Source organism: Scomber japonicus, chromosome 23, assembly GCF_027409825.1.
Source record: "Scomber japonicus isolate fScoJap1 chromosome 23, fScoJap1.pri, whole genome shotgun sequence".
Lineage (NCBI taxonomy): Eukaryota > Metazoa > Chordata > Actinopteri > Scombriformes > Scombridae > Scomber > Scomber japonicus.
In genome coordinates, this window is record NC_070600.1 from 6,515,673 (window position 1) to 6,525,265 (window position 9,593).

A 9,593-nucleotide genomic window follows, 5' to 3' on the forward strand; every position below is an offset into this window, starting at 1 on the left:
CAATGATCGCTCATTTTTCTCAGGACTGTCTTGTATTTCTGGTTCACTACATCATGTTTACACAGAGTAATCGCAGCCAAGCACCGGGAGTAATATATCACACAGCTGGTAGGGAAACAATTCTGAGAGCAAGATGACTCACAATCTCAGTCTTGCCCAACCTGTCTTATTGTTTGCTACTCTCTCAGCCAGCTTACTACAGATCTGTGCCAATTCTTTATTATGACTGATGGACAAAAGCCAGAGTACACAGACAACAGATGGTAATCTGTATTTGTCTTACATGATTGTCATACATTGTCATTGGAGATCAGACTTAATGAGCTTAACAATTGGTGAGTGACTATGTGGGTTTAATTTATTTACAGTGATGGAAATGACTGGAATGCATGCATATTCTAAAGTGGTCAGTGCCCCTTTCTAATGCCCGGGCCACACTGCCTACCTCTATCTGAGCAAGCTACAGAGCTGCTACTGCCAATTCTATCTTTCTATATAGAGCAAGATTTTGATAATGATCATTTAATAATAGAATGTTTCATTTCATGTCATTATAAATCTAATTTACATTTAGTTTAGACAGGAAAAAGTTAAGAAGTGTGTGCTCGGTTGTAAAGAAAGAATAAATATTAATGTGTGGAGAAAGTGGAGCTTTCTTTCTGACACCAGTTAATACCCAGCCGTCACCACTCCAAGTGAAGAAAATCCCTCCAGATGACACCGAGTTCCCCCAAATGAGCCAAACACACTCCGACAAACAAACCTCCAAATAACTGTCAAAAAGGCAACTGACAAGATAAAAGGATAATACAATACAACACCACATCTCCATCTGGAGGCAGGTAAAGCAACAGGCAGGAGTCCTGGTTTGAATTCTTATTACACAAAGTGAGTCAAGAAAAGAAGCTCCATGTCTCACTCACACTGGAGTTTCCCACCATAGTGACTACATAGTGACATATTGTCCAGATATAGACATTGTAACTGTAGTGGAAGGTGTAATGTTGTTAGTATGATGTCAATAATTATTAACACATCATTTTCACTTTTTACTTTTGAGAATTGTGCGTGTCACGTGGAAAAAAAAAAGGCGAGAATCTTTTAAGATGATGAAAAGTATGAGATTACATGATGGACACACACACTGCCAAGGTAGGCTGTGTGTGGCATAGGTGAACTTCTGGTTGTTGTATGGGTAAACAGATGATATGGATTCAAGAATACACAGTCCACCTTCTCCTCATTCCTCCATCACACTACTAGTATTGTCATCCTTGAAGATAATGTCTCCAGAAAATCCAAATCAGTCTTTAAAAACTCTCCACAAACACAATATACCATACACTTATGTTACAAATCATGCAGGGAACATCTTTTAAATTAGAGTGAACACGCTCATAAAATCTCATCTGACACAAGACACTGTATGATGACATACAGTATGTTCCAGTATTTGCATAAGTGCACATCTGTGATTGGCTGACAGAGAGACAAAGACAGTTGTGATTGGGCTTTTCTCGGCTAGACGGGAGGAGATGACAGGGCCAGTTGCCAAGCAATCAGTAAAGTTCCCAGTGACAAAACACATGCTTGATGATAAGAATGTGTTAATTACACACACACACACACACACACACACACACACACACACACACACAGACACAGACTTTTAGCACTTATTATCACCCCTGGAAAAAGCAACGCATGTGTGAGAGTTATTACAACACAAGCAGGGATCTAGTCAGTGCCATGAAGCCAAGTTCAAATCCAATAGGACATAGGTGCCAACGAGCAGCGCATAAAGTACATAGAAGCTGATTTTTTTTTTTTTTTCCCCCCCTTTCATCCATCAGATGGATGGTGGAGGTGTTTGCTAAAAAGCTGGGCCTATAGCTTTTTCTTAAAGATCAAAAGACTTAGTTAAAGAATGTGCACTCAAGTATTTTTGATAGGAATGGAAGGAGTGAAACTGGTCTGTAGTTTTCAACCTCTGCTGTGTTGAGTGTAGGTTTTTTGGGCAGTGGGGGGTGACCCAAGCGTATTTAAGTCGTGAGGAGTTGTGCTGGGTAATTAGTCTACAGGAGGTTAGATAGTATCAGGTCCAGCTGACATGTAAGGGGACGAGGGTCCAGCAGAAACTTGGAGACTTCCTCCTCAGAGGTGGAGTGCAGTCCTGTTAGCTGGCAGCAGCACAGTGTCAGGCTCAGAGAACTGATGCTAGAAACTTTATCAGTAAGGAATGAGGCAAACATGTTTACTATGAGATTGGATTTTCTCAAATCTCCAGCGGAACATGTAGAGACACACACACACACACACACACACACACACACACACACACACACTTGTCTGACCTGCCTTGTTCTAGTGGTGCGAGGGCAACGAAGACAACAAAGAAAGAAAGAGCTGTAGAAGTGTTTTTGTTTGTGTATGTGTAACCTCTATGCTCAGCTGGTGATTGAGGAAAATCCAATCTCCCACAACCTCACATCTTTGTATGTATATCAAGGTGGTTTCCATAGAAACGACATGCACTCAAAGAAGATGGATGAATACCTTGTCTTGCTGTTTTGTGTCATACGTTGATGTCAAAACAACATTGCTTTGTGAGTCGACATGGGTCTCTTTATTTTCATTTATTAAGGGATAATTGTGTCTTTTCAGCACCTTGCTTTGCACCTATAAATCTCCAGTAGCATATTTACGACTCTGACTTTTCTACCTTTTCATTAAACGAACAAAGCGAAATGGACGAGAACACCTTAGACCTTTTTTTTCAATAATACCACAAGCAGACTTTTACAGATCAGATTCCAATCAATGTTTCAAGCCTCTGACTGATGCTGCAAAGCTATGATGACAATAGTGGACAAGAAAATGAAAATGTCACAAAAGAAGTAAAACTTCATTCAGTTATTGTAGATTTTTCTTCCAACACGTGGTCTGATTAACTTAAAGCTGTATTCATGTTCTACTTGGATGGCCCATGCAGATAGGTTAGGACCTAAAATCCAAATTCAATTTAATCAATTTTATTTAGTTATTCAATCAAGACACGCAGTGTTTCCCATTAAATGTCTGCCACGGTTTCACGTTTGCATTCTTCCACATATAACCACATATTCACACACACACACACACACACACATATGCACACTATGGTTTGACAATGAATTGCTCAAAGACAGTCCTGGGAAGTTTGGTCCTTGCCCTATATACAAAGTAATTCAGCATCACACCCACTACATTTTCATGAATATACATAAATGTCATATTTTGGATGGAGGTTGACTTCTTAAGTTACATACTGTAAGAAGTTTGACTCTTTGAATCACTTGAGCTTCTTAAATGAACAGATTGATAGCCATGAAGTGCAACTGATGTTATACTGTGATGATTTAGAGTTCCCTTCATTTTTTTGAGTAGTGTATATACAGTATGTGACTTATTTCATGACTCCATATTATCACTTTCTATCTCTCCAAACATTATCTGACACAGTTCTTATATCCAAACATCATAGTTCTGGCTTATAAATGGTGATGAAAGGCCCCATTATAATTATATTAGCAGTATAAATTGTAGGAATACTCATATTTATATTTAAAGAGTTTGAGTTATAGATGTATAAGCTGTCATTATGTCATTCTCCCCATGTAGACTACTTGGTATAAAAATGATAATAATAATAAAAAAAACTCTAATTGATACTAATTGGAAATATCAGCCTGGAAAGATTAAGGGATTTTCTATTTTAATCAAAAGCTATGTTTCCTTTAATGAGTCTTAAGGGTTTGGAAAAAAGACCTTAGCATGGAATTGAATTATGTGGTAAGTATTTGTAACAGTTCATTTCCATTTCACTAGCAAGAAAATAAAAAAAGCTAATTTCAAATGTTTAGTCGTAAACACACCATACCTCTGGAGTTTGAAGGCGACAATATTCAATTCCTTCATTCATCCTCTAGTGAACAACATTTCCTCAAGTTGTGTAAGGTTCATGAAGAGACTGAAGCCATGGACCGACAGAATGAGATTTTGGCTGGTCACATAGATGAGCTTAAAGCCAAGCTTGAGGATAACTATATTACAGACAAGTTATGAGTTGATTTAAAATAATAATAATTTCTTGTAGTCTACGGAAGCGTATTGCATTCACTTGAATAAAAATAAAATAAAATCCAGTTTTTCAGAGTAATTTATTTTTTGGTCTGTTTTTCGAGGTAATTATTTCTGTTTTTCTTCTAAAACTTAAAAAAAAAAAAAATTAAGAGATTTTTGAATTTATTTTCCCAACCCTTATTTGTCACTAACCCATACGTATTCAAACAGTCAGATGTTCTCTCATTAAATTCCACTTACTAACTATTGTCACAGCAACTTCAGACATTACTGTATCTGTCTGTGGATCCTTTGATCCATCTGTAACAATCTGAACACTGTCTTTATATTTACTGTAACTATTTACTACTTAAATTTGGGGTAGGCTGGGTTTTTTTTTAATCATTGATCAAAAGTTCCATAATGACCTTCCAGAATATTGAATTACCATGTTCTGCTTGATCTGATCAAAAGACAATGCACAGCACAGATTTGTGCTATGGCATTGTCTCTGTATTCAGGCTTAACAAAATCTAGCTCGTGATTTGAGGCATTAGGCCAATCACAGGTCATTTCAGAGAGAGGGCATTGATAGTGGCTGTCCTACAAATGCAGATGCGTGTGCACATCCCTTCAGATGGTGAAAGCCTGACTCAATCCTGGAGGAAAAAGTTACTACTCCAGCATGGGCAACAACTGCATACACACTCTATCTGCTGGAGCTTCCTCTCCAGGACCAGCCATGCTGCCTGTTGCTACTGCAGGTTCTCCATGACTGCCTCAAGCTTTACACCTCTGCTGCCAGGCTGGTGGGACTGTGCACTGGGGAATGGGGTATGGGAGGAGGCACAGGGAGTCTAGAGGGAAAGGCTGCTGATGCAGTGATACAAGACAGCACAGAGAGAAGAGGAAGGTTTTGGTGCATGTTCAGCTTTCTTACTGCAATTCTCACACTAATGGTGTGAGGTGCTTCATGTGTATGAATGTCTGGTTGTCATGGATTTTTTTTATTTAAGCAGAGTCTTGATCCGAGACAGTTCAGTCCTCACTGCAGATTATTCAACATACAAAACTAAATCAGCATGTAGTAGTAACTTTTGTAGTAACTGTTCAATGATTTCCTCATTATTAAACTTCAACGGATTTTGGCAACAGTAATAAATGAAGTTTAGAACAAATAACCAATTCATAGATACCAAATGATTCCATCTTACTGATTCAGCACAAAACTCTTAAATCAGAATACAAATAGTGCTTTATGAATAAATATTTTATTACAGATGTATGCACATTGCAGAGGACTACACTGTTAGAGATAATACTGTAAATTAATACAATATTTGCACATTGTTAAGTTCCTTTGGAAACAAAAAATAAATTAAAAATAATAAATGTGCATGTATAACAGTCAGCTACTGCAGTAATGATACAGTAAACCTTGACAACAATGGATCCTTCTTTAATAAATTTCAGGGATGTATAATCTCAGTTGGAGTACTTTCTAGTTGTTTTAATAAATAATAATGGAACACAAATTCAGCTGAGTTTTATCATCACTAATACATTCCTCTGTCCCTACCGTGCTTTGGCGAGGTATCATTTTCTACAGTTGTACCTTGCATTTTGTACATTTATCCAGATTGCTTCCATGTTTATTCCTCTCCTGTCCCGAGTCTGATTTAAAAGATGTGCGTCTATGGCTATAATTGGCAATTCTCACCTCAGCTTTTCTCGTACCTACCCTCCTGTACTTACTCTTAAAAATAAAAAATAGGCTAAGTATGAATTAAAGAGCCAGCAAATGTATCTGGTGCTAGAGAAATTTCATTATATTCATTTTATTAAGCTCTTAACTTTTGATTCTTCATTTTATATGTTCAATAAATCACCAAAAACAATTTCCTCAGCTTACTGCATTTTTTCCACTACATCTTACACCTCCCTTTCTCAAAAATAATACAAATCAAGATCACTGCAAAAATAGTGTAGCCTAACATAAATTGGCCTAAATATAACATCAAATAATATCATCCAAAAGTCCATGGCCACTCCAAATGAAGGTATTCCTACTATATTGTAGATATTTATCCTGCACTTCAAAAAAGTCAATTAAAAACAATGCAATGTCACATTCAAATAAATAAGCTCCTCACTGAGTTTAGTGTAGCTTCTTCTCAGTGTTGAATCAGGTCTTTTGGCAGAGCTTCATCTACTGCATGCCCACTCATTGCATCCTGGACCAAGCACAATGCTGTTATACTCCTCTCCTTTAGGTTTTCTACAAGCATAGCCTTATTGACAGAGTAGCCTCTTTCTACTGCTGCTTGTCCATGAGACATTTCATCAGGTCCCACAGTGCTCCATACTCTGCTCTGCCACTGACCAATCTTCCAAGAAATTCATCAAGCCTGCAATTGTAATCAAAATCTTGGAACTCTGTTTCATGGTTTGCACTGACATACAATGAGAATGCTTTCTATTGAGCAAGGACTTTGTCACACTCTGAGGCACTGCACCATCCTGCATTAAGGAGATCCTGTAGGACCTTCACTTCTGTCACCGTGATCACAGGGTTGTTGGAGCTCGAGTTCTCAGATGCCTTCTTCAATAGCTTGCTTTGTGGCAAATCCTGTGTCCAACTGTTTGACTGGCACATGGATTGATTTGATGTGTGGGTCTAATTTCAGCAGCTGGACAGGTGCAACGATACAGGATCAACCTGGTGAGGTGTGAAAAAATAGGGACTAATTATAAAGTCTTGAGCCAAGTCAAAAATGATCATCTCCATGCTATGAAGGGTCAGAATATGAGCAGTTCTGAGTAGTCGTTTTTGAATAGTACTGAGTTATCAAGGACACTTATGTTTTTCTATTGAGGATATAAATGGAATTGATTACTTGACTTTACATTAGTATTGTTGCCATGGTAATTACACATACATTTTAATCATTACTACATACCACCATCACGGAATTATGTGATTATAAATATTAAGAAGTGAATAATCTTCACTAAATTATTATCAATTTGGGACATCATACATGAGTCAGAGACAGGGGCAGGATCATAGACTGTATAAAAGAAATTGACGTAACATCCGTGACGTCACCCATTGGTTTGTGGACTGCTTCTCAGAAGTTAATAGTTTCGAATCTGGGCAGCGCCATCTTGAAAGTTTCAGGTGCATGCTGGGAAAAATAAAAACACGGATTCTACTTATAGGGGCATGAGGCGGGGCCATGGGAGGAGCCGGGGAGGTTGCGATAGGTTGCGAGGGCTGGATCTCGAGGACACTGGGCAATCAACCTGTCAATCAGTACGTAGCCACGCCCTAATGCATACCCTGCTTTAGGGTTAGGGTGCTTTATCGTCAAATATAAAATCAGGGAGGCCAAAATTTCACAAATGAACATCATACTGCATTGAAGAAGGCTTTAAACTAGCGATTGAGACCATAAACACATTTTGAAAATATTTACTGAGGTTAGAAATCAAGTGAGAAGTTGGTGAATTCTCCATGGACTTGTATAGAGATGGAAGTCCTTTTGACACCAAAACGGTCGCCCCCTGGTGGCCTTTTGCTAGAATTCAGTTCTAAGTTACTTCCGCGTTGGCCTCGTTTCGGAGGACCAGAACTCCCCGCCTGGGCAGGATGCAGGGACAGTCCTTTTCATGTTCTGTAAGGTTCATGAAGAGACTGAAGCCATGGGCCGACAGAATAAGATCTTGGCTGGCCACATAGATAATCTTAAAGCCAAACAGGACTGTTTTGTTTGCCTGATTTCTGCTAGCCATTTTTGTGTATGACCACCTACCTCCACTTGGATTGAAGAACTTGTGTTACTGGACTTTGTACCTCTGACTCGCTTCCCCTTCTTGCAACTGGATCCACACTCACCAGCCTTCACACCCTAACCCTTCAGAGTTATCTCAATTACGACTTTTTTCAATATTTAGTGTCATCTAATGCGTGTGTGTGTGTGTGTGTGCTTGTTGTCTACGTGTCGGGCGTGGCCAAATTATGGCAGACGGAGATGGGTTGCAAGTCTCTAGGATGTACCGTTCTCGAGTTATCGTGAGAAAACCGTTTTCCCATATGGAATGGGGATGATAACCACGATTACGTATTTGAGGATGACATATTTGTGAATAACTCTTGATAGGAAGGTCTTATCAAAATGTACCTTCACATGTTGGTCTCGTCAGGCCGCGTTGATGGATACCAGGATTGTCGATGTCCGTCATAGGGGGGCGGAGTTATGGTCGAAAATCTCCGGAACGGAAGGTCGTACAGACACGTGCTTGGTGTCTACGTGGCAGACGGAGACGGGTTGCAAGTCTCTAGGATGTACCGTTCTCGAGTTATCGAGAGAAAACAGTTCTCCCATAGGAATCAATGTATTTTCGAAAAATTCCGAAAATTGTAGTGTTGATGAAAAATGTCACTGCACAGAAACTAGTTTAGAGCACATTTCAGGCCATTCTGAGTCGATTGGAAGTGACTTTTTGTGAAGTAATTTTCATATGTTTTCTGTCCACAGGTGGCGCTATTGAGTGCCCAGCATGCAGAATTCGATCCAGCAAGAACTCCTGACCGGTTAGGTTTAGTAAAAGTGACATGTCCAGGTGTAAGGGTTTTTGGTACCAGTCATGAAGTGACCTTTTTGAAAAATCTTGACACCTAGTAGAGCATAAGAGGTAAGTGTAAGTTGGGGACTCTTTGGTCTGGCCTCAATGATTCTAAGGCACGCAAGCCCCCACGCCACGTCAAGGCAGAGTCCATGTGGAGGGTTTTTTTTGGTTTGTTTTTTTTGTTTAAACTTACTACTAAAATATTTCTAGATAATAAAACAGAGAGAGAGAGAGAGAGAGAGAGAGAGAGAGAGAGAGAGAGAGAGAATCTTCAGTCTTTTTAGCTGGAAGGAGTAACATGTCCTTGCTGGAATGATGTGCTCCCTGCAGCTGCAAACATACATAGCACTTGTAGGCCTGGTCCAGCTTCACCAGAGGGTCCAGGTTTATAACTGATTTCTCCAACACTGTCCAGCGTTTGGAGCTGTTTGCAGGCAGGCACAGGGCAGGAGATTGCACCATTGGCCTGATGCCATCTTGTTGTTCAACAGCCTGTACATCCTCAGGATGGACGGTTTCTTCCTCTGGCTTGTGAGGTGCTGGTGGTTTGCCATTCATTATTAAGCCGACGCAGCTGACAAAGGTCACCATTTGCAAAAGTATGTCCCCACGAAGTCCTGTTGGCAGTCGAGAGAGGACCTTCTCCATCCATGGCATTCCATGGTCCCTGTATTTCTCCAGGGTCCTGGAATAAGGCAAGGGAACGCCTTTCAATATCCATGCAGGCCTGCAGGGTCATGGCTGCCACTTTGGTAAGATTTTTACCAGTTTTATTTTTTTCGTGTTTTTTAATGTGAATAAAATAAATGAAATCTTTCGTGTGCCGTACGCCGTGACGTTTCGACCTCCTTTTTTTACTC